At 47.8% G+C, this 22,663-nt stretch overlaps 11 pseudogenes; 4 read left to right on the top strand and 7 right to left on the bottom strand.

Annotated features, from left to right (window-relative positions):
• Window positions 1–4,814: 4,814 nt before the first annotated feature.
• On the top strand, window positions 4,815–4,933 carry LOC143931619 (5S ribosomal RNA; annotated as a pseudogene).
• Window positions 4,934–5,602: 669 nt separating this feature from the next.
• On the top strand, window positions 5,603–5,721 carry LOC143931157 (5S ribosomal RNA; annotated as a pseudogene).
• A 99-nt stretch (window positions 5,722–5,820) lies between these two features.
• LOC143932097 (5S ribosomal RNA) lies at window positions 5,821–5,939 on the top strand (annotated as a pseudogene).
• A 160-nt stretch (window positions 5,940–6,099) lies between these two features.
• LOC143932636 (5S ribosomal RNA) lies at window positions 6,100–6,218 on the top strand (annotated as a pseudogene).
• An 11,394-nt stretch (window positions 6,219–17,612) lies between these two features.
• Window positions 17,613–17,731, bottom strand: LOC143932591 (5S ribosomal RNA; annotated as a pseudogene).
• A 100-nt stretch (window positions 17,732–17,831) lies between these two features.
• LOC143931258 (5S ribosomal RNA) lies at window positions 17,832–17,950 on the bottom strand (annotated as a pseudogene).
• A 321-nt stretch (window positions 17,951–18,271) lies between these two features.
• Window positions 18,272–18,390, bottom strand: LOC143932339 (5S ribosomal RNA; annotated as a pseudogene).
• Window positions 18,391–18,490: 100 nt separating this feature from the next.
• LOC143931934 (5S ribosomal RNA) lies at window positions 18,491–18,609 on the bottom strand (annotated as a pseudogene).
• Window positions 18,610–18,709: 100 nt separating this feature from the next.
• Window positions 18,710–18,828, bottom strand: LOC143931442 (5S ribosomal RNA; annotated as a pseudogene).
• A 320-nt stretch (window positions 18,829–19,148) lies between these two features.
• Window positions 19,149–19,267, bottom strand: LOC143931698 (5S ribosomal RNA; annotated as a pseudogene).
• A 99-nt stretch (window positions 19,268–19,366) lies between these two features.
• On the bottom strand, window positions 19,367–19,485 carry LOC143931760 (5S ribosomal RNA; annotated as a pseudogene).
• Window positions 19,486–22,663: the final 3,178 nt, after the last annotated feature.

Genomic DNA, 22,663 nt, shown 5'->3' with positions numbered 1-22,663 from the left:
TACTCTAAATTTAAAAGTTGTTCCGGTAGCACTGAAAAGACGATATTGGATGAGTGATCTACACATTTCGTTTACTATTGCAGAGAGATACCGGCTAAATGTTAATATGTGCTGCGTGTAAGGTAGCAATAAGATGGTTAAGTGTGAGCTGGTTTACCAGGATTTAGAGATAGTAATCAGTTTATTCTAATAATAAATATAGCAAAATAACTCTAAAATTAATATTGAGACATTATATACAGGTCGGGTTTAAGTGGAAATACACGAAATAACAGCAACGACGTGTGTAGGTTTTTATCAATCAGGTTCATTACGTGTCTTTAATCATGTAGTGAATATACCCCAAATATAGCATAAGGATGAGAAAGGATAATAACTGGCAGAGGATGACATGGCAAAAAGACAAACTGCATTAGAAATGTGAAAATGAATTATAGATGAAATGCCAATCCCCACGGCTACGTACAGCAAAGCAGCTAAATATTCAGCTAAATAGTCTGCAATAGCAGAGATTAAGTATTGCAGTTGAAAAGAGATCGGAAGAATTACTTGCAGTAGCTTCAAAATGACTGAGAAATCATTTCAATACTATAAAAGTAAAAGTTATCCCGGTAGCACTGAGTGGACTGATATTAGATGAGTGATCGTTGTGGTACAAATTCAGTTTCCTATAGCAGAGACATACCAGCTAAATGTGAGAAGAGCAATTTAACTGTTCCCATCGGTAGCATTGCATTACTCTTAATATGTGCAGCGTTCAAAGAAGCAATAAGATGGTTTTGTATTATCCTAAAATTAGCAGTATACGTAATAAAGGAGAGTAGGTAATGGATTTAGACATAGCAAACTCTATAATCTAATTTAGCAAAATTAGAAAGGATAATATTGATACAGTATATACAGGTCGAGTTTAAGTGGAAATACACAAAATATCTAGCTTACCTTTACATTGTTCAATAGAGCGTTGCAAAGTAATACCAAGGCAGAATGTCGGAATAGCAATTAGATGAGATAATTGCTGTAATCATGAAATATCAGCAACGACGTGACGAGGTTTCTATCGTTTTCAGGATCCTTACGTGTCTTTAAGGATGAGTAAGTATAATAACTGGCAAAGTATGACATGGCAAAGAGACAAACTGCATTAGAAATGTGAATGTGAATTAGAGATGAAATGTCAATCCCCATTGGTTACTTACAGGTTACCATTAATACAGTTAACACGGCTACGTACAGCAAAGTGTGAGCTAAGCAGCTAAATATTACTTAATATTGCAGAGATTAAGTATTGCAGTTGAAAAGAGATCGGAAGCGTTGTTTGCAGTAGCTTCAAAATGACTGAGAAATCATTTCAATACTCTAAATGTAAAAGTTATCCCGGTAGCACTGAGTGGACTGATATTAGATGAGTGATCGTTGTGGTACAAATTCAGTTTCCTATAGCAGAGAGATACCAGCTAAATGTGAGAAGAGCAATTAAACTGTTCACATCGGTAGCATTGTATTACTCTTAATATGTGCAGCGTGTAAAGAAGCAAATAAGATGGTTTTGTATTATCCTAAAATTAGCAGTATACGTAATAAAGGTGAGTAGGTAACTTGGATTTAGACATAGCAAACTCTATAATCCAATTTAGCAAAATTAGATATGATAATATTGAGACAGTATATACAGGTCGAGTTTAAGTGGAAATACACAAAATATCTAGCTTACCTTTACACTGTTCAATAGAGCGTTGTAAAGTAATACCAAGGCAGAATGTCGGAATAGCAATTAGATGAGATGATTGCTGTAATCATGAAATATCAGCAACGACAAGGTTTCTATCGGATGAGAAAGTATAATAACTGGCAAAGTATGACATGGCAAAGAGGCAAATTGCATTACATGAATTGTCAATCCCCATTGGTTACTTACATGTAAACGCGGCTACATACAGCAAAGTGTAAGCTAAGCAGCTAAAGGGTATTTAAGAGTAAATTGACGTAGCTTCTAAAATTCCAACGTGTAAATCGTTCCATTAATTTTGCTACGCACGAAGACGGCTTACACTGACTGTTTTCCGTTTCCACTGGTTATCGGCTTAATGTATCAGTAACCATGAACATTAATAGTGATAGACAGCTTACATTATGATGTATGCATGAGGTGAATGTAAAATAGTTGCATTATGTGTTATTAATGTAATCAAACTGAATTGCTATGCTTTGCTACTGCAACCACTTCTCAATCAAGTAAACCGTCCCACTGATTTTTCTTGCTGCTGTTAAAAAATGTGTTGCAAGTGTTATATGTTACAAATGGTTATCATTGTGACAGTTAATGTGGAGAAGAAGTAATACACAAAATAGAGTCAGAAAGAGAATCCTATTGCATAGAGGTAGCGAGAGATGGTTGCATTACTCTTAATGTGCAGTGTGTAAAAGGTTTTAAAAAGATGGTTTTGTGTGACTTTTGCTTTAACGTAAAATTAGCTGTAGACATTATAACTTATTACCATGATTTAGAGATAGTAATCTCTATAAAATAATAATAATAAGTATAGCAAAACTTTTCATGACATCTGATACTGGTTGAGCAATAAAATTGTTTTATTAATATGTAAGACTAGTTTTATTCTCTACATATAGGCTTTTCAGAGAGTTGTATAATATAGGCGACCAAAAGGACATTAATATGGCTTAATATTGTAGGGAGGAAGTATCACTGTTCAAAGGTAAGAGATTGAAAGCTTAGATTGAAAATGGCCGACAAATAGTTGCGTTAGTCTAAATTTAAAGGATATGCCGGTACCAATGAGAAAGCTTATATTAGACTAGTTGATCTTTGCATTACACAATCCTATTATTATATTATTAAGATCATAGTGCAGAGAGATACTCAGTTAATGTCAGAGATACTCGGTTAATGTCAGAAAAGCAATAAAACTGTTTACATCGTTAGCGAGCGATAGTTACATTACTCTTAGTATGTGCAGCATGTCTGGTAGCAAATGGATTGTTTTGTGAACATTTTGCATTACCGTACAATTAGCGGTAGAACTCATCGAAGTGAATAGATTTAACCGGATTTTGAGATAGTACTCTCTATTTCTAAATAGAAATAAAATAAATAAGTCAGGATTGTGTGTCATATTGTCACATACTCAATGTGACAGTTGATGTGGAGAATTACAAATATGTAAAATAGAGCAAAAGAGTACATGGTTTATTTATATGTATGATAGTTGATGTGGATGATTAAAATCGTGTAGTGAGTATAATCTATATTTAGCATAAGAATGAAAAGGCATAACATGGCTATGAGACAAACTCCATTAGAGATGTGCGCTAGATGAAATGATGAAATGTCTCTGTATAGCCCAGATTGTCTTCTGTTATCACTTAGCCTACCCTCTAAATTCACTAGCCTCTCTATATACACCAGCATGTTTACACTAGCCGATCTTCTGCATATAATAGCCTGTCTTCGATATACACTAGCCTATGTTCTAAATACACTAGCCCGTCTTCTGTATGCCCTAGCCTGTCTTCTGTATACATTAGTCTCTCTGTATAAACTAGCATCTCTGTATACCCAAAACTGTCTTCTGTAAAAACTTGTCTCTCTTTATAGCCTGTCTAGCCTTTCTTCTGTACACACTAGCTTCTCTGTCTCTCTGAATACACTAAACTCTCTGTATACCACAGCCTGTCTTCTGTATACACTAGACTGTAAAAACTAGCTAGAATACACCAGCCTGTGTTCTGTACCCACTAGACTCTCTGTATACACTACCCAGTCTTCTGTATAGATTGTCAGCTTTGATGTATACCCAAGCCTGTCTTCTGTATACACTAGCTTCTCTATATGCACTGTCCTTTCTGTATACACTCGACTCTCTCTATACACTAACCTCTCTATATACACTAACATATTTGTATATACTAGCCTCTCTTTAAACTAGCCACTGTTTACTCTAGCATCTCTGTATACTCAAGCCTATCTACATACACGAGTCTGTATTCTGTATTCACTAGCCTTTCTTCTGTATGCTGTAGTCTTCTATATATACCAGCTTCTCTGTACACCCTAGCACTGTAACAGTGATAGGTTCCTGTATTACAGAAACAGAACACCAGCAATAAGGTGTATACTGTGCAGGATGCACACAACACCCACTCTAACTTCTGCACTGCAGATGCATGTATTGCAGAAATTGAACAGCAGTAATAAAGGGTAGCTTCAGGTGTGTACTGTGCAGGAGGCACAGAACACCCACTGTAACAGTGCTAGGTTCCCAAGCAGTAAAGACACTGTCCCTGCCTATCGTCCTCTTTCCCTGACCACCGCAACACACTATACAAGGCCGCCGCGCTGGCGGCCTTATATAGTGTGGGGTGTGTACTAAACCCCCCTGAGCTATAATTGGCCACAGGAATCCTGCCTGTGGTGAATTGTGGCTCTCCTCACAGAGGATGTCACATCTGTTCTTATTATATAGAACCTATTATGCTCCTCGTAAACTTTTTCAGTTTGGCCGAACGGCCAGACGCAAGTTGCCCCCGGTGCATGTTTTGGAGATGCCCGAAGTTGATCGGCTACTGGACAGAGGTGACAGGAACCATTGATCGGATGTTTGGAACCTCCACCAGGATGGATGCGAAGTATTTTCTCCTGGGATTAGTTGAAGGAGTTGGAAACCCGGGAAGTAGCCAGATGGCAGTTCTGAGATGCCTATTTCAGGCAAGGAAACTGATTGCTCAACCCTGCTTAGCCTCCAATGTTGGCAATTACTTGGTTTTTTTCACTTGTTTCCCAAGATGACCATGTTGCCTATGGCCCCATCACCTTGAAAGTGCCTGATCTTGTCTGATCTCAGAGGCTAAGCATTGTCGGGCCTGATTAGTAACTGGATGGGAGACCAACTGGGAATACCAGGTGCCGTAGGATTCTTTTTAAGTTGTTGGCGTTGACATGGTTTTTTTTTTCCGCTTGTTTCCCAAGGTGATCATCTTGGCATTTGTCAAGAGGGCTGAGAGAGCCCAAAGAAATCTCCTACGGCCACATCCCCCTGAAAGCGCCCAATCTCATCTGATCTCAGAGGCTAACCAGGGTCCGGCCTGGATAGTACCTAATTAAAGGTGCCATAGGAATCTTTTTATATTGTTGGCTTTGACTTGTTTTTCATTTGCTTGTTTCCCAAGGTGACCATTTTAGCATCAGCCAAGAGTTTTGAGTATGTCCCAAAGCGTTCGCCTGATCTCAGAGGCTAAGCAGGGTCTGGGTCAGATGGGAGACCGCCAGGGTCTATGTTGTTGGTGTTGACCTATTTTTTTTCACTTGTTTGCCAAGATAACCATCTTGGTATTTGTCAAGAGGGTTGAGAGTGTCTAAATAAAACACCTATGGCCACATCACCCTGAAAGCGCACAATCTCATCTGATCTCGGAGGCCTAGCAATGTACGGCTTGGTTAATACCTGTATGGGAGACCATCTGTGAATACCAGGTGCCGTAGGCTTCTTTTTATGTTGTTGGCGTTTACCTGTTTATTTTCGCTTGTTTACCAAGGTGACCATCTTGGCGTTTAACAAGAGGGTTGAGAGTGCCCAAAGAGATCACCTACGGCCCCATCACCCTGAAAGCACCCAATCTCATCTGATCTCAGAGGCTAAACAGTGTCGGGCCTGGTTAGTACCTGGATGGGAGACCGCCTGGAAATACCAGGTGCCATAGGCTTCTTTTTATGTTGTTGGCTTTGAACTGTTTATTTCGCTTGTTTCTCAAGGCGACCATCTTGGCGTTTGTCAAGAGGGTTGGGCGTGTCTTGAAGAGAACGCTTACGGCCACATCACCCTGAAAGCACCCGATCTTGTCTGAATTCAGAGGCTAAGCAGTGTCAGGCCTGGTTAGTACCTGGATGGGAGACTGCCTGGGAAGACCAGGTGCCATAGAAGGATCTGGTCTGGTTAGTGTCTTGATTGGGAGATCGCCTGAGAATACTGGATGCCGTAGGCTTCTTTTTATGTTGTTGGCTTTGACCTGTTTTTTTTAGCTTGTTTCCCAAGGTGACCATCTCGGCCTTTGTCAAGAGGCTTCAGAGTGCCCAAAAGGAGTGCCTACGGCCAAATCACCCTGAAAGAGCGCAATCTCATCTGATCTCGGAGGCTAAGCAGCGATGGGCCTGGTTAGTACCTGGATGGGAGACAGCTTGGGAATACCAGGTGCCGTAGGCTTTTCATTATGTTGTCGGCGTTGACCTGTTTTTTCTCCCTTGTTTCCCAAGGTGACCATCTTGGCATTTGTCAAGAGGGTTGAGAGTGCACAAAGAATTTGCCATTTGGGCACAACACCCTGAAAGCGCCCAATCTCGTTTGGTCTCAGAGGCTAAGCAGGGTTGGGCCTGGTTTGTACCTGGATGGGAGACCGCCTGGGTTTTCCAAATGCCGCAGGCTTCTTTTTATGTTGTTGGCGTTGACTTGTTTTTTTTTGTTTGTTTCCCAAGGTGACCATCTTGGCGTTTGTCAAGAGGGTTGAGTGTGCCTTTGATCTCAGAGGCTAAGCAGGGTTGGGACCTGGTTAGTACCTGGATGGGAGACCGCCTGGGATTTCTCGATGCCATAGGCTTTCATTTTAAGTTGTTGGCATTGACTTATTGTTTTTTAATTTTATTATTCTTTTGTTAAGTAGAACATAAATATAACAGTCAACCATACAGCATGACCCAGGGTCACAATTACATGGTAACAAAAAATAGGCAGCCAAATAACTCTGGGTTCTCAGAGGGGAGTCCTACAGTTTCATGCAGAAAAGAGAGAAACCCCACCTCCAACATGTAGTACAGAAGTACTGAGTAACGGAGTAGTGCAGCTCCGTTCAGACAAATGTAATCATGGAGAACAATTGGGACCACAGCGAGCCAGCTTATCATGACCTACGTGAACCAGAGTAAAATATGAGCCGGTCATGTCCAGAACCCTGGGGTTCTTCTGGGTCCCGAAGGCTAGTAAGGAGACAAGGCATAGTCAAAAGGGAGGACGGGGGAAGAAGAGAGTGCAAAGACGGATAGAGAGGAGGTGGGGGGATGGCGGCGGGGAAAAAAAGAAAAATAAAGACAAAAAGGGAGGGGGGAATGCCACCCAGAGCAAACATGGCCTACGTAGGTAATCGTTAGATGTTCAGTCGTTTTCTGGGACAGAGGCACTGCTCACCTCCCGAATGTAGTCTCGAGTACCAGTAAAATACCTCCAGGGCCTCCATGTAACACTAAATGCCTCTTCAGTGTTGTGAAGGGTGGCGGTCAATTCTTCCATCCGGAGAATATGATTGACTTTGGAATACCACAGCACCTTGGATGGGGGCTGAGGCTGCCTCCACAGTGCGGGAATGCAGGCCCGGGCGGCATTCAGGAGTTGCATCGTGAGGGTTTTTTTGTATTTTCGAACAGGCTGTTCGGTCAAGTGTAGAAGGCACGCTGCTGGGAACCCAAAAGTTCCTCAAGGCCGGGCATGCCCAGAAAAGGTGTCCCATGGTCCCCATATCTGAATTTCACCTCCAACAAACATCCGGGATCGATCTATCCATTTTATTCAGAAGGTATGGGACTCTATACCAGCATGAGACTATCTTGTATCCTGATTCTTGATATTGGTTTGCGATGGAAGCTTTATGTACTAAGGTCAGGATCTTCCCTATCTGTTGTGAGGTAAATGTGATGCCTAAGTCCCTCTCCCATTTGTGGATAAATGGTGGGGGTCGACTCCTCCTCCTGACTACTCAATAGGTTGTACAGGAGGGAGAGGGTGTGTCGCACAGGTTCCCTTTTGTGACAGATGGATTCATAGGGTGTCAGGTCTCTAGGAGTGTAGGGGGCCCTTTGTATGGGCAGAAGAAAGTGACGAAGTTGATAAGCACTAAACAAGTCAAGCTGAGGGTCAGAAAGCTCGGCGACAGTTTGCGTGGTCGGGAGCCCTCCCGGGTGCCAAACCTCTCCCAGACGCTGTTTCCCCACCACTGTCAACTGTCGCAGTTTCTTGTTGGTAAATCCCGGTGGGAAGTCTGGATTACCTATAACCGGAGTCATTGGTGATGGCAGGGGAGCAATGTGTGTGCAGCGGAACAACCTCCGCACAACAGCCAACGTAGCTCCCACTACGGGGTGACCTCTGAGGTCTTTTGGTAGGGAGGACAGGAGCCACGGGGAGGTCAATAGGGGAATGGATCCATCCTCAATCTCCATCTCCACCCACTGCTTGTGTGGGCCATTACAATGCCAATCAACGACTCTCGCTAGCAGTAGTATTGTCTGAGATCTGGGAGACCCCCCTTGTCCTTTGGTCTGGCAAGCAATTGCAAACGGGCTCTGGGTCCCGGAGCAGCACCTGCAGTTGTCTGAAAAAAATTGGGGGTAACCGGATCGGTAATGTCTGGAACATGTATAAGATCCGCGGGAGGGCCGTCATTTTGAATGCATTACATCGCCCGAACCGTTAAAGCATGCCAGTTTCCCAAATCAGATTTCAGTCTATCCAGGAGAGGGACAAAATTAAGCGGGTACAATTGCGCTAAATCCGCTGCGATGTCAAAGCCCAGGTAACGTATAGATTTTTCAGCCCAGTAGAATGGAAAAGCGGAGCGGAGCCTCTTGGCCTCACCATCCGGGACCGATATATTCAATACAGCCGACTTGGCGCAATTGATTTTATAGTTTGATAGGCTGCCGTATCGCCGTAGAGACGCAAGTATATTGGGAAGCAAAATGTGTGGATTGGAGACGGAAAAAATTAGATCGTCAGCGTACGCCGCAATTTTGTGGTGTGCCGAGGGTTTGGCTATGCCAGTAATATTCGGGTCATTCCGAACGTGACACATAAGTGGTTCCAGTGTCAGAATAAAAATTAGGGGAGACAGAGGGCACCCCTGCCTCGTCCCATTAGTGATGGGGAAAGAGTCCGAGCATCACTCGTTCACCCGTACCGCTGCCGACGGCGTGGAGTAAAGCGTGGTCTAGTTATTAAAAGTTGGGACCCAGGGGGGCGTGACCGGAAGTCGACCCGGATGGCAGCCTAAATCTCCTGCTCTCCCTCCAGCCTCTGCTACACCGCACCTACGGGGAAAATCCAGCCCCATCCAATGGGGAAATCTAGGGCCACACGGTCCTCCAGCTCCAGGGGACCTCCCGCAGCCTCGTTGGGCACAGCCACGGACCTCCGGTCCTTCTTCTCCACGACGGAGCTCCCGACCGACGGACCTCCCAAAATGGCGCGGGCTCCTTCTCCGGCCCGCAGGGCCCATCCGAACCTCCAGCACGGACCGGGGGATCGAGGGACACCGCGGCTGACATCCCCGGGCCTGGAGGCCTCCGGTGCGGTGAGTCGATCCCCGGTCCCGCCCACCTCTGAGGCCGTCCAGCTAGACCTGCGGCCTACCACACCGCCCACGCCGCCGCCAGGACACAAGACTAGGCCCCCCCTGGGACCCTCTCTATCCCTGTGCTGCTCGGCACCGCAGTGCCCCCTCCGCACTCCTGCAGCTCTGGACGCCGGAGGGGAGTTCCTGTGCGGGACTGGACGGATCGGGGAGGGGGGTGGACTAGGCCTGGGGCCCTCTGGCAGTAGGTCCCCCCCTCCTACGGACACTCAGTGCTCTTTGGCCTTGCCCAGGATGCTCCGGACGCCCCCAGACTCCAGTGCTGTGTCCGAGGGGTCCCCCCTTTCTTTTGCGGCTGAGGACTTCCCTGCCCTCCCCCCCCTGAGGAGCCCCTGTCCTGGGCGTACCGGGGGCCCGGGGGAATGGACGGACCCCTGCTGAATCCTGACTCGGGGTCGCCCCCACCTAAGTCTCAGAGGCTGGGCACCTCGGGGAACCCCTTCCCCCCACGCGGTCACGGGGGACGACCAGGGGTGTCGGCTTACCCAGGGGGACCCGTAGCCCTTCCACCCCAGGATACCAGGGGACGACACCAGCCACCTCCCTTGGCTCATACTTCAGAGTGGCCGGGGGTCTGGGATTCTCCCCCTGAGCATGCCCCCGCCTCTCGCACTGCTGGACCCGTGGACCCTAGGCCACTGTCGCCACGTCATCGCATAGACCGGGACAACCCGGGAGACATGACCACAACACCACTGCACCCTCAGTGGCAATTATACTTACAAGCGATCCCTACCAAAGAGGATTTTAAACAATTGATTGAAGATGTCAAATCCACGTGTCGGGCGGAAATACAAATGCTCCACTCTGGCCTTAAGCACCTTGCGGACAGGGTGGAGATGGCTGAAGAGGAGATACAAGAGGCCAAAATTGCGGTCCACAAAATCCAAACGCAAGGGGCTGAACACCATCTGCTCCTGAGAGATATGCAGCGCCATGTGGAGGACTTGGACAACAGGGGGCGCCGGCACAACATCAGAGTGCGAGGGGTTCCGGAGTCGGAGGGCCCGGAGGACGCTCAGATTATCTTGCAGGAACTATTCAACACTCTCCTCGGAGAACCCCCCACTAAATTTATTGAGATGGATAGAGCTCATAGGGCCCTACGCCCCAAAAATGCTACTTCTGGCCCCAGGGACTTTATTTGCAGAGTCAACTCGTTCCACCTTAAGGAGGATATCCTGCGACAAGCCCATTTAGCCCGTGAGGTGTCTTTCCGGAACCACCCAGTGCAACTTTTTCCGGACCTCTTCTGGATTACGCTGCAAAAACGTAGACTTCTCCAACCCTTGCTCCGTACCCTGCAAGACGCCCAGATCCCTTACCGCTGGGGTTTCCCATTTAGCCTCACTGCCAAACATCAGGGCAAATCGGCCTCTCTGCGGTATCCTGAAGATCTGCCGACTTTCTGTGAAGATCTGGGCATCCGCCCCCCCCCCCCCCCCGGCTCCCCGATTGGGACCTCATCGCTACTCAACCCTCACCTCCTACGCTTTCCCCTTTGGTGCCTTTTCAATAACTTACTGCACTTAGGCTGCTGGTTGGGAGATTCGGGAGAGTGGGTTCCCCCTTGCTCTCACGACTCTCCCCCTAACCCTTTTTTTGGGTTGTTTTTCTTTTTTCTTTATTTTATTCATCTTATTTATATTTTAGTGATTTTGCTCCTGTTCAAGTTTTTACACATTTTACGCTCCTCTATTCCTCCTTAGGACCTGAATGAGGAGACCTGGACTCCTATGCGGCCGCCAGGCCCACGCCTCGTGCGCTGGGTCTGGTGGCCCCCTGGGAATCCGTGCAGTCCCGAATGACTTTTTTACCCGGGGCCGAATATTGCCCTATGTTTGGTCCGATTATGGGCCCATGTTTTCATTGCGATGCCTTTCTAACGTTGTACTAACGTTTTTCTCCCTTCTCTCACTTTCTATCTCCCCCTCTCTTCTCTCCTCTGTCTTCCTTCCGCTGCCTGCAGGGATCGGACACGTAGTGGCGGGGCCCTACGACTGGAATGCGTCTGCTCCTGGCTCCTGGCGGTCCCTCTTGGACGTTGTTACCGGGTAAGATTTATTAGACACAGACCGCTCTCCTACCCCCCCCCAGACTTGACTGATGGCTAAGATTCTATCTCTGAATGTTCACGGCCTAAATTCAAACAGGAAACGGCATCTGGCACTAAGGGAGTTTAAACAGTCGGGAGCAGATATTATCTTGGTTCAGGAGACGCACTTTGACAGGGGGGGATCTTTTGCCTTCGCCTCCAGGAGCTTTCCGCTTGCGTATCTATCCTCGGGGTCCCATAAGAGGGCGGGGGTGGCTATCCTGATCCGACAAGGAGCACCCTTTACCTATGTTGATCATTACAGCGATCCCCGGGGGGGCTTCCTGATACTTAAGGGTACGTGGCAATCACGGCCGATCACCCTGTGTGCGCTATACGCCCCTAATGTCCATCAGCATAGCTTCCTCTCCAGGGTTTTTGCACGTCTATTTAAGGATGACCACGGTTATTTGGTGGTGGGAGGAGACTTTAATCTGGCTCACTCGGCCACGGCTGATCGTCAAATTGTCAATTTGCGTATGGCGCTTGCGGACCTGGCGCTTCGCCGTGTTGAGAAAGCCCTGCTGAGGATCAAACAGACATACTATGATAGGGGCAATAAAGCACACTCCCTCCTAGCGCGGAAGCTCAAAGACAAAACCCTTCTCTCTGCTCCACACCAGATAAAAACTAGATCTAATGCAGTTGTTTCCCACCCCAAAGACATAGTTGATACGTTTGCTGGCTTTTATGTGGAGCTCTATAATAGTCCTGACATCCCTAGCAACCCTGTGTCGGTGGAGGTTTCACAGCGTATACAGCAGTACCTGTCCGACAGCGCCATCCCCAAAATTAGAGATTCGGACTTGCTCATTTTGAACATGCCCGTCACGGAGGACGAAGTGGAACGGACCATTAAATCCCTCCCCGCACATAAATCCCCGGGTCCAGACGGTCTGCCCTACGAATACTACAAAGCATTTTCCCCCCTCTTAACTCCGCACATGAGCAGCCTCTTTAACGCTTTTCTACAGAAAACACCCGTCCCCTCAGATATGCAACGTTCCTTCCTTACCTTAATACCCAAGCCAAATAAGGACCCCATCCTTTGCGCGAATTATAGACCCATTGCGTTGTTGAACGCAGACCTAAAAATTTTTTCTAAATTGTTATCTCTGCACCTTAACAAGGTCCTACCCTCTTTGATCCACAAGGACCAAGTGGGCTTTGTCCCCCTCCGCCAAGCAGGGGATAACACCCGGAGGGTGATAGACCTGGTCGACGTGGCGAACAGGGAGGGAATGCCGTCCCTGCTCCTGAGCTTGGACGCAGAAAAAGCATTTGATAGATTGGGTTGGCCCTTCCTGTTCGCCACGCTGACCCACATAGGGATGGAGGGACCTTTTTTGCGGGCCATACAACATCTTTACTCCAACCCGTCTTCTCAAGTGAAGACCCCCTTTGCCACCTCCTCGCCCTTTTCCATCTCCAATGGTACGCGTCAGGGATGCCCGCTGTCACCCCTACTATTCGCCCTCTGTATTGAACCCCTGGCGGCGTCTATTAGGCGGAACCAGGCTATAAGAGGGGTTCCGGTGCGAGGCCAGGAGTTTAAGATTTCGCTATTTGCGGACGACGTAATTCTTACTCTTACCCAACCCAGGATATCCCTGCCCAACTTGCATATGGAGTTAGACCGTTACAGTGCGCTATCGGGCTACAAACTTAATGCGTCGAAGTCCGAAGCCCTCCCGATTAACATTCCACCGTTGGAGGTGGAACATCTACGATCCAACTTTCCCTACCACTGGGGGTCCACCTCCCTTCGATACCTGGGGGTAAACATCACCCCAACCTATACCTCCCTCTATCAGGCAAACTACCCATCCCTTTATGGAGATATTAGGCGTCTGTTGCTACAGTGGCGGAAACACCAAATCTCTCTGCTTGGTAGAATAGCCTCTGTGAAGATGGCTATCCTCCCGAAACTCCTTTATCTTTTTCAGACCCTCCCCATTCCAGTCCCCTCCTCCCACCTGAAAAAATTGCAAAGGGACATACTTCGATTCGCATGGAACTATAAAAGGCACAGGATACCTCGCTCGGTCATGACCGTCTCCCGATCGGATGGGGGGTTTAGCGTTCCCGGATCTAGTCAGGTACTATCAGGCTGCCCAACTCTGCGCGGTCGCTTCTTGGACTACCTAGTGGCCTCACAATCGCTGGTCGGAAATTGAATCCCAGTGGTTGGCCCCTATATACCCTAATAGTATGCTCTAGAGTGCGGCGGCAGTGGTTCCCCAGTCCCAATTGTTGGGCCCCATGTCCCACCTGCAGAACCTATGGCGTAGGTCTTCCAAGGCGTTTGCCCTGACCTCGGCTAAATCGCTCCTGACCTCTTTTATATCCAACCCTCTAGTGCCAGATAGCCTATCTCGCCAGATGCAACACCCCTGGTCCTCCCGGAACCTCTTCCATCTGAGATCTCTGGTGGACCCCAGATCTAGGAGACTACTGACTTACACTGAACTCCAATCCCGGTTTGACCTCCCCCGGCAGAGCTTCTATAGTTACTTACAAATCCGTCACTTTGCCCAGACCATCTCATCAGACCTCCGTTTCTCCCTGCCTACCTTGTTTGAAATAGTTGTCTCAGCAGGTACGGCACAGAGGGGGATGATCTCGGATATTTATAAAATAATTAACGCCTTTCCTATGGGTCTTAACGGCAAACATGCATATATGCTTAAATGGGAGGAGGCTCTGGGTGAAGTGTTCACGGAGGAGCAATGGCGGGTGATTTGGTCACAGGCATCTAAGAGCTCCATGTGTACGCTCTACCGGGAGAATGCATACAAAATATTGTTCTTCTGGTACATGACCCCGGATGTCCTGCACGCTATTTATCCTTCTACAACAGACCGGTGCTGGCGCTGTGTGGGGCATAAGGGCACCCTCTTGCATATATACTGGCAATGCCCTCGTATAGTCCCTTTCTGGACGGAAGTCCGTACGCTCTTGGCCTGTGTCCTGGACCAATCCCTGGACCTGAACCCAAAGCACTTTTTACTGGGAGTCCCTTTCCCCAAACTGTCCAAATCCCTACAGAAATTATCCCGCCATATCTTGACCGCAGCGAGGTGTCTTGTTGCACTCCATTGGAAAAAAACGCACCCCCCCTACCCCGGACGCATTATACGCTCGCATTAGAGACGTGGAGCTTATGGAGAGGATGACCGCCAGGATACAGGACCGGCTGGAAGCGCATGATGTAGTCTGGAATCCCTGGAATCTTAAGGGCGATCGACCCTGACAGGCAAGCGGAAGTTTTCGGATGACTACCCACCCCTACTCCCTCCTTTTCCTCTCTACCTTTCTTTCTACCCTTTGGTATCCCTTTCTTCTCTTTTTTCTCTTTTTCCCTTCTTCCTTTCTCTTATTTATATCTTTCTTCCAAACCCCCCCGAGGGGGGGGGGTGTTTGATTGGGTTAATGTGTACTACAAGTATCTTACACTATTAGTCGACACCTGTATCCTCGGATTGCCACTCTTGACTGGCTGTTGAGTTTTGAGGACTGGTTTATTATTGGTTGGACTTTATCCCTGACTTACATGTGTTGCAGAACATGCTGTCTGTGAATAGCTCTACCTGGCCGGGCTTGTACCTGCTTCAGGTGGCTATATTATGTAGGCCAATATGCTCTTATGGTATGTTCTCCCCTGTAATTTTTCTTTTCTCTTTCTTTCGCTCCCCCAATGCTGTACTGAAGTGTCTGACGTGTAATGTTTCACTTTATACTAATAAAAAGTTATTTGAAAAAAAAAAAAAGTTGGGACCCACTAGCTCTGTCATGGTTCGGACGCTGTAATGTGTTGAAGATGAACGCGATGCCACGACTTCTGTATCTACTACAAGCCTTACCTATCAAAATACCCCAGACTTTCTTTCATGCGGTTCGCTCAATCTTTATCAAGTTCCTCTGACGTATTGGTAGGGCAATGCTATTGCGACCGAAATTGCGGGGAGGTTTTGGCTTCCCGGACCCTGCTCTATATTACACAGCGACGCACATGACACCGGTGGTTGACTGGTGCTGGTGTTCTGCCATATACTGTCCGGCCATGATATAGTGTCCGCGCCGTACTGCGCATGCGCAGTACGGAGCAGACGAAGCTTCGGAAAATCTCCGAAGCTGGACGGCGCTTGCGCGGTGAGTGGAGGTGGTAGCCCCACCATCCAAGCGGACAAAGGGTTGTGAAAATTAGAGGGCCCCTCGCAGGTGAACTTCGCTCGCCACGCTTCGGGCTCGGCCTCGCTGCGCTCGGCTCTTTTATATTCTTACTCTATGTCCACTTGGATAGTGGGGATAGAACCTGGACTCAGTGCGCAGGCGCCGTTCATGCTCGGCAATTTTCGGAATCTGTGTTGCTGTGTACTGCGCATGAGCAGTACACAGCGGACACTATGCGATGGGGGACCATATGTGATAAGACACCGGCATAGGGAACTGAAGCTATGGGTCAAGCTAGAGCAGGAGATGGCGCGGGTTCCACTGGCTGGTCTACCTTGGGCGGGGAGGCCATTGGAGCCCTGTGTGACTACTCACCCGTTAATTGTCCCCTCGCTCGCCGAGATGGATAGTTTTTTTCACCTTTCCCACCTGACTAACTTCCCTTCTCCTATGACCCCAATTATTGGACATCCTAGATTCCCTCCGGGCCTGTCTGACCAGGCCTTTACCAGGCAAGCCCCGAAAGGGCTTCTGAGAGCAGCCCTATTTCTTGGACCCACGGGCTTGATTCCCATGGGGACCATACTGCTAGAGCAAGTACCTGTTGCATTGGATAGCTGGAGAGCTAGACAGCTAATCCATTTCCTCGGATCACTACCTAACCATTCTTTCTTCTCTAGACAAGTCCACCCCTTCAAGGAACTTTGCCTGGATGATGGCCCAATTCGTGGTTCCCTCTCTAGGTCCTACCAAATCCTGACAGACGCACAATCCTCCACGGATCCACCCTTCCTAGCTAAATGGAAAAGGGACTTACAAATTACATTCTCCAAACCACAGAAGGACAGAAAACTCTTTTTCGCCCATAAGTCGTCACTCTGCAGTAAATATCAGGAGATCTCATATAAGCTGATCACACGCTGGTATCGTACACCGGTGGTGTTGGCCAAAATATTCCCCGGTCAATCTGACCACTGCTGTCGCTGTGGGCAACAGGCTGGCACCATTCTCCACATTTTCTGGGAATGCCCTAAATTACAAACATTCTGGCAGCCTGTCCTGAGACTCATCCACAAGTTCACAGACATTTCCTTAGCCAATGATCCCGCAGCAGTTCTTCTCAATCTAACTCCTATGTCGAGAAAGCGTTATCATAAGTCCTTACTTAAACATCTCCTCAATGCAGCTAGGGCCTGCATCCCAAGTCAGTGGAAAGAGCAATCTGCTCCAATGGTGACCCAGTGGTTCGCAAGGGTAAATGATATTGAATGAATGGAAGACCTGACTGCCACAATGAGGGATAAAACGGAGGAGCATGGGAACAGATGGTTCTACTGGACCCAGTTTCGCTTTTCGGAAGAATACCTCCGCGAGACATAGTAAGCTCATGGTGATCATTGGAGATCGCTGTTCCAAACGTTGGACAGCTGATGAGCTGGTGAGCCGAGGGCGTCTCTTGCTCCCTGGGAGGGGACCCCACCCTATCCACTCTACCCACGACACCCCCTTACCCCTTCTTTTCCTTTTCTGCCATTTCCTTCCCCAATCTTCTCTTTCCCCTTCTCCCTCCTTTCAGTTCTACTATTTCCCTTCTTAACTCAAAAAAGGGAAAAGAAAATGGTATGTTCCGACCCCATTTGACTACTGCACAATACTCTTCCCCTATCTATGGATATCTAAACTCTTCGAGGGTAGGTGGGCTAGTATCAATAATATTTTAAGAGGTAGAGGATCCCAACGAGATGGAGCTTTAATCTCATCTTGATATGACCGCAAAGCTGTACACGTGCTATTCTCCTCTGACTTCTTACCATTGGCTCTGATATCCATGCAATATGATCGTTTGTTTGTAACTATTTGTATCACACATTCTGTGAAGTTGCCTTTGCATTGTATGTCGCATACTACTAAATAAAAAAAAAAAAAAAAAAGAAGCCTATGGCACCTGGTATTCCCAGGCGGTCTCCCATCCAGGTACTAACCAGGCCTGACACTGTTTAGCATCCGAGATCAAACGAGATTGGGCGCTTTCAGGGTGATGGGGCCATAGGTGATCTCTTTGGGCACTCTCAACCCTCCTGACAAACGCCAAGATGGTCACCTTGGGAAACAAGTGAAAAACAAACAGGTCAAGGCCAACAACATAAAAAGAAGCCTACAGCACCTAGTATTCCCAGGTGGTCTCCAATCCAGGTACTAGCAAGGCCCAACCCTGTTTAGCTTCTGAGATCAGAGGAGATCGGGCGCTTTCAGGGTTATGTGCCCATAGGCAATCTCTTTGGGCATTCTCAACCCTCTTGACAAATGCCAAGATAGTCACCTTGAGATACAAGCGAAAAAAAACAGGTCAATGTCAACAACATAAAAAGAAGAATACGGCACCTAGTATTCCAACGCCATCTCCCATCCAGGTACTAACTAGGCCCAACCCTTCTTAGCCTCAGAGAAGAGAAGAGATAGGGCTTTTTCAGGGTGATGCTGCTGTAAGCGATCTCTTTGGGCACTCTCAACCCTCTTGACAAATGCCAAGATGGTCACCTTGGGAAACAAGCAAAAAAAAAAAAACAAATCAACGCCAACAACATAAAAAGAAGCCTACAATAACTGGTATTCCCTGGTGGTCTCCCATCCAGGTACAAACCAGGCCCGACTCTTCTTAGCCTCCAAGATCAGATGAGATTGGGTGCTTTCAGAGTGATGTGGCCATAGGCAATCTCTTCAGGCACTCTCAACCCTCTTGACAAACACCAAGATGGTCACTTTGGGAAACAAGCGGAAAAAAAACAGGTCAACGCCAACAACATAAAAAGAAGTCTACGACACCTGGTATTCCCAGGCGGTCTCCCATCCAGGTACTAACAAGGCCCGACTCTTCTTAGCCTCCAACATCAAACGAGATCGGGTGCTTTCAGGGTGATGTGCCCATAGGCAATCTCTTCAGGCACTTTCAACCCTCTTGACAAACGCCAAGATGGTCACCTTGGGAAACAAGTGAAAAAAAAACAGGTCAAGGCCAACAATATAAAAGGAAGCCTACAGCACCTAGTATTCCCAGGTGGTCTCCAATCCAGGTACTAGCAAGGCCCAACCCTGTTTAGCTTCTGAGATCAGAGGTGATCGGGCGCTTTCAGGGTTATGTGCCCATAGGCAATCTCTTTGGGCATTCTCAACCCTCTTGAAAAAAGCCAAGATAGTCACCTTGAGATACAAGCAAAAAAAAACAGGTCAATGTCAACAACATAAAAAGAAGAATACGGCACCTGGTATTCCAACGCCATCTCCCATCCAGGTACTAACTAGGCCCAACCCTTCTTAGCCTCAGAGAAGAGAAGAGATAGGGCTCTTTCAGGGTGATGCTGCTGTAAGCGATCTCTTTGGGCACTCTCAACCCTCTTGACAAATGCCAAGATGGTCACCTTGGGAAACAAGCAAAAAAAAAAAACGAATCAACGCCAACAACATAAAAAGAAGCCTACAATAACTGGTATTCCCAGGTGGTCTCCCATCCAGGTACTAACCAGGCCCGACTCTTCTTAGCCTCCAAGATCAGACGAGATTGGGTGCTTTCAGAGTGATGTGGCCATAGGCAATCTCTTCAGGCACTCTCAACCCTCTTGACAAACACCAAGATGGTCACTTTGGGAAACAAGCGAAAAAAAACAGGTCAACGCCAACAACATAAAAAGAAGTCTACGACACCTGGTATTCCCAGGCGGTCTCCCATCCAGGTACTAACAAGGCCCGACTCTTCTTAGCCTCCAACATCAAACGAGATCGGGTGCTTTCAGGGTGATGTGCCCGTAGGCAATCTCTTCAGGCACTTTCAACCCTCTTGACAAACGGCAAGATGGTCACCTTGGGAAACAAGCAAAAAACAATAAAAATAAGTCGGAAGCTAGAGACAATACGGCCCGAGTCCTCAATTTAATCCATGCGGCGCATGTACAGGGAAGGCCCTTGCTTATGTTGTCAACGGACACGGAGAAGGCCTTTGACAGGGTCTGGGTGTTTGCTGGTGGGAGTGTGCTAAAGGACTTGACATTTCCGCATGTTTGTCCCCTCTCCCCTGTTTCCCCCCTCCCTTCCCCCCTTCCCACCCTTCCCTTCCCTCCTTTCCCTCCCCCTTTCCCCCTTCCACTCCCCCTTTCCCTGCCCCTTTTCCCCCGGGGCGTGGATGGGGGAGAGGGGGTAAGGAGAGGACAATCTGCCAAAGGGAGAAATGCATTTGTTCGGGGACTGCATGTACTTTAGGTGTATGGGACGGGGGGTGGTGGATCCCATTCTGTGATGCCTTTTCTGTTGTGACGGGCTCCCTCGTGCATGCCTACGTTTAGGGCGAGCCGAGGAGACCCCTCAGTGCTGACAGTTATATGCTCTACCTCTGTTTTGGTTATACTATTGTTTTTTGGTTATATGATGTTACTGATTGTCTTTTATTTGCATACCGGTATCAGACGTGACATTTACCACTGCCGGGACTGGGGGGACTAGGATTCGGGGGCTCCCTCTCCGACCTGTCTACCCACCAACCCAAGTAGGACAGCGCTTTAAACCCAGTGTACATCTGGTAAGCGCTATAGCATAATTGTGCTGTTTTAGTATACCCTTCCTGTACTGTTGAGTGCGGACAACCCTTAATTTCCCTCTCCCCCTGGGGTTGAGGTGCCCGGCTTCTTTTTCCCTTTACCTTTCCTTCCATTTGCCCTTCCTTTCTCCCCCTTAGTTCCCGCCATGCATTACCTACCCAAAACCTACCTTGGTTCAACTTTCTTTGCTTTTCTCTGACGTCCCCCTCCCCCTCCCCGAGGAGCGATGGCAGACTCAGTCAAGGTCACCTCTCTAAACGTTAAGGGACTGAAATCCCCTGAAAAATGGTGGATCCTCCTATGAGAACTGAAGACTTCCTGTACTGATGTGGCCTTTATACAAGAAACACATTTTAAAAATACTAGCCTCCCCTTTCTATGGTCGAGATCCTTCCCTAAGGTCTACCACTCTACTAACCCCTCCTCTAAGACCAAGGGAGTCTCCATTCTGATCTCTAGCAGGCTCCCCTGGGTTCTCCAGGATTCTCTGGTGGACCCTGGGGGCCGATATCTTTTTCTTAGGGGCCACATTGGAGAGCGCCTTTTTACATTTGTCACTGTGTACGCTCCCAATGATTACCAAGACACGTTCCTCAGAACTACCCTGCACAGATTATGTGACTTTCGGGAGGGCCAGTTGATATTAGGTGGGGACTTTAATGTCCCCTTTCGCCATCGGTTGACACTTCTGCCTCTTGCTCCTCGCTCCTCATTTCCTCTAGAAAGCGGATTACTAAGTGTTTACTGAATGACCAATTAGTTGATGTCTGGCGTCTGCAACACTCTGGGGAAAGGGACTACTCTTTTTGCTCTTCCCCTCACAAATCATACTTGAGGATAGACTTCTTCTTGATTCCACATGACCAACTGCACTTGGTGAGCTCTTCCTCCATTGGCCATATTACTTGGTCCGACCACGCTCCTGTAGCCCTTACCTACACCCTCTCTAGGAACCCCTCACCTAGGTCTCTATTCTGGCACCTTAATGAGAGCCTCCTCCAGATACCGGAAGTTTTAGCAGATGTAACCAGGGAATTGGACCTTTATTTCCAAGAAAACTAAACGCAGGACTGTGACCCGGGGATAATTTGGGAGGCTCACAAGTCAGTACTCCGCAGGGTACTTATCAGGCACGGGGCGCGCATCAAACGAACACGGAAGGAACAGCTTGCTAATCTGTTTCGTGAACTTGCCTCTGTGGAAGCGAAACATAAACATGCCCCCTCACGGACCTTAAAGATTGAATTGGGGACACTCCGTACCCATATTGCTGACCTACTCCATTATAAAGCGAAAGCGGCACTCCAGTTTTGTCGTAAACTGACGTAGGAGTCAGGGGACAAATGCGGAAAAATCTTAGCCAGGTCGGTAAAGGAGTTGAAATCTGGCTCTTACATACCACAGTTGATAGATGAGAATGGCCAGAGGGCCTCTACCCCAACCCAAATAGCCGAAGTCTTTGAAAAATGTTAGGCCGCGTACACACGCGGGGACTGTCGGCCAACTTTGTCCGCTGAACAGTGTTTCGGCGGACAGTCCGCCCGTGTGTGGGCTTTCAGCGGACAGTTTCAGCGAACAGTCCGCTGAACAAGGTTTTTCGGAAATTACGAAAAACTGTCCGCTGAAACTTTGTTTCAGCGAACAGTCCCCTCGTGTGTAGGCTTGTTCGTCAAACTAAGTTCCGCGCATGCTCAGAAAGGATTTACACGCCGAAAGTTATAATGCAGTGTATAGGACGTCGTATTTTTCGTCCCATCGTACGTGCCGTTCACGTCATCGCGCACGGTTTCAGCAAACTGTTCGTTCGTCGTGTGTGGCCATGTCCGTCCATGCTAATTTTGAGCGGACTGTTTGCTGAAACTGTTTGACGGACAAAGTTGGGCGAACAGTCCCCGCGTGTGTACGCGGCCTTACTCTGATCTCTACAACCTGCCCGATTCAGGGTCTGGACAGGACAATATAGACAGATATGTAACCGGTTCTGGTCTACCAACCCTCTCATCAGAATCACGGGAGTCCCTCCGGGGTAAATCTGAGTTGGCAACGAAGATCTGGGCCTGTTGGGTTGCATTTAAATATTCCTCTAGTTATGCAGCCATAATGTCTCAACCAGTGTGATGTGTTCATAATTCTTGTTCTTACTATGTCTACTGTACTTTTGCAATTGATTGTCTGAGGGTGGTCTGCCCCCCCCCCCCATCCCCTCCTCCCCCCCCCCCTTCTTTCTTTTTTTTTCTCTCTCTTTCTGTTTATTTTCCTTTTTCTTTACTCCCCCTCTATTTCTGTCCACTATATTCCCTCTTTAATAATAGAAGAGGTGGGTGTATTGGTCTATGCCATGGTAACTGACGATATACTGTTGCTGCCCTTGAAAAAAAAAGAATCACGGGAGTACTTG

Source organism: Lithobates pipiens, unplaced genomic scaffold, assembly GCF_037356315.1.
Source record: "Lithobates pipiens isolate NorthernLeopardFrog02 unplaced genomic scaffold, aLitPip1_a1.2 Scaffold_25, whole genome shotgun sequence".
NCBI classification, from domain to species: domain Eukaryota; kingdom Metazoa; phylum Chordata; class Amphibia; order Anura; family Ranidae; genus Lithobates; species Lithobates pipiens.
The sequence above is the reverse complement of the archived record's forward strand: the minus strand, read 5'-3'. Positions and strand labels throughout refer to the sequence as shown.